Below are 5,302 nucleotides of genomic sequence, written 5' to 3'. Positions count from 1 at the left end.
CTACCAAACAAGGAGAAGAGTGTTATGTTTTCTGCCACTCCGTCGGTTTCATCGCTTCACTCATTCCTCCGATCGCTTGCTCGCGCTCACCACTTGGCCAATGCGCTGTTGGCCCGGACCAGCTTTGCCCACTCACACCGCCAGAAAATCATGCCCCGCCAGAAAACCATTGTCCTCCTACACCTACGATTCGCGAACCATGCGCCAACCATGCGCTCAGCACCCTAGCCCGTGCACCTAACCCCATGAATCTGCCCCGCCATTTCCAACTCCACCGCGCAATAGTGCCGGCACTAGCAGCGCTGCCAGAACAAGCCGTCAATCAATCAAACGGTAACCGGTTCAGCAGCGACCGTGGAGCTCATCGGGATGGCTGCCTCCTCAACCGGTGCAAAAAAAAGGTATGATCCCACACGGTTGTCACAGGTTCTGTTTTTCTGGTTCTCATCTGCCTTGCCGGTAGCCGTCGCTTTCACTTCTACCACGTGCAATACAACTATACTCACTGCCTCAAGACCTTGTGTTGTGGAAGATGCCGATAGGCGCCATTATCCAGCCTGCAACGCAGTCGAGTTCGAGCGTGCGTGTGTTAATTGGTATAAACTTGTACATGCCGCTCGATGACTGTCCGACCCATATGGAGACCGCCAACGACATGTTCCTCGCCACCTCCAAATCCCCGTTTGAGTGTTTGAGGTACCTGTCTCGCTGCTATCTCGCAATTAGCCCTCGCAGACATGAGTACATTTGTGGTGTACTATTCTTTATTTCAGCTTGATCGTGTATGAGCTTCCAAAATCCTATGGTGCTGCCAGTCTTAAAAATCCTAGCAGTCAAGCTCTGCTCATATAAAAAGTACATGAATATTGATGGCCCTTTCAAATATTTTTCTCATACTCTGTATTGAATTGTCGTTTGCATAGCACTAGGTTTTGTTTTGCTGATATCAAACGTTAGTGGGGAGCTTTTACCATGGTTTACTATGTACATTTTTTCTGTAGGTTCAGACATCACGAAGACTCAACAAAATATTGAAGAAGAAGAGATGGCTCTTAAGCTATTTGGTATGCATCTTTTTCTCAGCTTTAAATTAACCTTGAAGTTTACACACTGGTGTGTCTGCTACATATTGCAAAATATGTTCTCTCTCTTCAATGTTAACAAACATTACCAGAATTTATAGATGCATTTGTAAATGCTTCTCGACTTAATATCTGAATTCACAGACTACTCTCAAACCCATGTAATTACATGTCGTTGTTTTGACGACGTTGGGGCATCGGGGGCAACGAAGGCAGCGTAGGCATGGAGGAGAACTACGACAAGTACCTATACGAGAGGAGGCCATGGTGTCGTGCACATGAGAAACAATGTCTTGGGATCAGCGACGTGGTCGAGGTCTATAAGGACACCAAGAACTACGAGGAGGAGCCGGAATAACAAGGTATAAATCTTAGTTTTCTTTCTTCATATCTTTCTTCCAGTAAATTTAGTTCTCCCAAAGTTATCTTTGTTTCGTGATCTTTAAACGTTGACCAATGGGGGGAATGATCCCTCCCTTGGCTATACCTTGTTAGACAGGTGATACCTCTCTAGCGTGCGTTTTCGCACGGGATAGCACCCCGTGCGCTTCTGCGACTCGAACCCAGGTGGGGTAGCTCGACATCCAGAGCTCTTGCCACCAAGCTAACACTTCATTCTCTTCTTTCGTGATCTTTGAATAAGAGGAATATATTTTACTATGGAAATAGGAGTAATCTTTTACCATAAAAATAATCCGCACACTAAAATATGTCAGATACATCCTTTCTGGGCAATCATAAAGCAATTATTTTGCACACTAAAATAATCTACACACTAAAATAATCTGCACACTTAAACTATAGGAATAGGACTATTGGTAATTAAATACCAATGATGATTGTGATAGTCTGTAATTGGTCCATTATCACTTTCCGGTTTCTTCTAGGAAGCTTGTATGGGAAAAGCGAATAGATAAAAGCAGCATGTGCGAAAGTCCTTGTATCAAGGATCCCAGGCTCATGGTACAGATAGCAAGAGAAGCCCAAACGTTGGTTGAGAAATGCAAGAATAGATAGCCAATTTAATTGTGCAAATACTAATTCGATTAACTATCACATTAGTACATAACAATTAGGAAAAAAATTAAATTGCCATGTCATTATGTTCGCCATAGTTCATTTGTATTTAAAATTTCTTAATATGTGCGGCTTTTTATCCTTTTGGATATCTTGATATTATGTATTTTATCACAATGCGTATGCACCATAGTAAAGATTTTACATGTGCTGAGAGGAAATAAAGTTCAAATCGTGGGATGGTAGCCACTTAGAGGAAGTAAACAAAGGAGATAATTGTCACAGTAGGGCTATGAAATGCACATACCGTGAATTATAAATGTCTTGATCAATATATCTAGGTATAAATTTGTTGGGCCTTCAATTATTTATGTACAAAGAAGGGGATACAAGAACAAGTGAAAATAATCATGAAAAAATAGAAAACAACCAAAAAAGTGGATATTAAAGTTCCCACAAATAAGTTGTCTCATTTACTAAAAATCCCCCAAAAACAAGATGACATAAAATACACAAATATGTGATAAACCAAAATAGGGATTTATCTAAATCAAATTTGTTGTTTGTTCAATTTTCCTCAATCTTTGAAATTTGTAGGTTTACACAGTAGAGGAACAACTAAAGTATTTTGCTTATAGTTACTCATACAAATTGCTACCTCGCTAAGGAAAAAATTAAAGAACAAAGGTAATGTAAAATAGTTAGTCAAACATCATGTCATGCTCTTGAGTGACCGAAACTATATACTCCTCAACATCTGGTTGGGGTTGTCATTGAATTGTTAATTAAAGTTGTTTTTTTCCGTGCATCATGTTTGAATTGTTAATTAAAGTTGTGTCTTCATTCACATTTTTTCAACAATAATGAATTTGCATCATATTTACATGTGTAACGAGAAAATAAATTTAAAATTTCGAGAGGCCGTAGCAACGCACGTGCATTCAACTAGTAAGCCTTAACAACTGAGTTGTCAATTCAGCTGCACCTGGAAAAGCACTAGTAACAGGGGTGATGTGAAAGCAGCAGTAATATGAGAGCAATAGTAACAGTAACACAGCAGCAGTAACAGTAACACAGAGGCAATGGCACCAGAAAATAGTTGATACTACTTCCAATGACATATAGAACGAGTATATGATGATGAGAGATGGACCGGGGTTCCCAGCGATCTACACTAGTGGTAACTCTCCAATAACAAGTGACAAGTGTTGGGTGAACAAATTACAGTTGGGCAATTGATAGGATTGATAAAGCATTAAGAAAGAACATCAATTCATTAATCATGTAGGCATGTTTTCCATATATAGTCGTACGTGCTCGCAATGAGAAACTTGCACAACATCTTTTGTCCTACCAGCCGGTGGCAGCCGGGCCTCAAGGGAATCTACTGGATATTAAGGTACTCCTTTTAATAGAGCACCGGAGCAAAGCATTAACACTTGGTGAAAACATGTGATCCTCACATCACTACTATCCCCTCCGGTTGTCCCGATTCTTGTCACTTCGGGGCCTTTGGTTCCGGACAGCGACATGTGCATACAACTTGTAGATACAATCTAAGCAATAAGTATAGAGCTTAAATCTAAGATCATGCCACTCGGGCCCTAGTGACAAGCATTAAGCATAACAAGATTGCAGCAACAATAACTTCACAAACTTTATAGATAGACTAATCATAATGTATCATCCATCGGATCCCAACAAACACAACACCGATTACATCAGATGAATCTCAATCATGTAAGGCAGCTCATGAGATCATTGTATTGAAGTACATAGAGGTGAGAATACCAACTAGCTACTGCTAGAACCCGTAGTCCATGGGGGAACTACTCATGGAGCATGATGGAGGCGGTGGCGTTGATGGAGATGGCTTCCGGGGGCACTTCCCCGTCCCGGCAGGGTGCCGGAACGAGACTTTGTCCCCCGAATTGGAGTTTCGCGATGGCGGCGGCGCCCTGGAGTCTTTCCGGAGTTTCGTCAATTGGTATCGAGTTTTTAGGTCGAAAGGGCTTATATAGGCGAAGAGGCGGCGCAGGAGGGGCGACAGGGTGGCCCCACACCAGGCCGGCGCGGCCAGCGTGTAGCCCGCGCGGCCCACATGTGTGGTGGCCCCCTGGCTCTCCTCCGACTCTCCTTCGGTGTTCTGGAGCCTTCCGGGAAAAATAAGATCTTTGGCGTTGATTTCGTCCAATTCCGAGAATATTGCCCGAACAGCCTTTCTGGAACCAAAAACAGCAGAAAACAGGAACTGGCACTGTGGCATCATGTTAATAGGTTAGTTCCGGAAAACGCATAAAAACATTATAAAGTGCAAGCAAAACATGTAAGTATTGTCATAAAACAAGCATGGAACATCAGAAATTATGGATACGTTGGAGACGTATCAGGCCTCAAGGGAATCTACTGGATATTAAGGTACTCCTTTTAATAGAGTACCGGAGCAAAGCATTAACACTCCGTGAACACATGTGATCCTCACATCACTACCATCCCCTCCGGTTGTCCCGATTTCGTCACTTCGGGGCCATTGGTTCCGGACAGCGACATGTGTATACAACTTGCGGGTAAGATCATAAACAATGAATATCATGATGAAACAATAACATGTTCGGATCTGAGATCATGGCACTCGGGCCCTAGTGACAAGCATTAAGCATAACAAGTTGCAACAATATCATCAAAGTACCAATTACGGACACTAGGCACTATGCCCTAACAATCTTATGCTATTACATGACCAATCTCATCCAATCCCTACCATCCCCTTTGGCCTATAGCGGGGGAATTACTCACACATGGATGGGGGAAACATGGCTGGTTGATGAAGAGGCGTCGGTGGTGATGATGGCGATGATCTCCTCCAATTCCCCGTCCCGGCGGAGTGCCAGAACGGAGACTTCGGCTCCCAAGACGGAGTTTCGCGATGTGGCGGCGTTCGGAGGGTTTACGGCGACTTCGACTTCTCCCCGTGCGTTTTTAGGTCGAAGGCAATAAGTAGTCCGAAGGAGGGCGTCGGGGGCCGACCGAGGCCGCCACACACTAGGGCCGCGCGGGCCCCTCCTGGGCCGCGCCGGCCTAGTGTGTGGGGCCCTCGGGCCCCCACTGCTTGCCCTTCTGGCTCCGCCAATATTCTGGGAAAATAGGACCTTCCGCATAAATTCCGAGGATTTTCCTGAAAGTTGGATTTCTGCACAAAAACG

The sequence above is a fragment of the Lolium rigidum genome, chromosome 1 (assembly GCF_022539505.1).
Source record: "Lolium rigidum isolate FL_2022 chromosome 1, APGP_CSIRO_Lrig_0.1, whole genome shotgun sequence".
Taxonomy (NCBI): domain Eukaryota; kingdom Viridiplantae; phylum Streptophyta; class Magnoliopsida; order Poales; family Poaceae; genus Lolium; species Lolium rigidum.
This window is presented reverse-complemented; position numbering follows the sequence as displayed.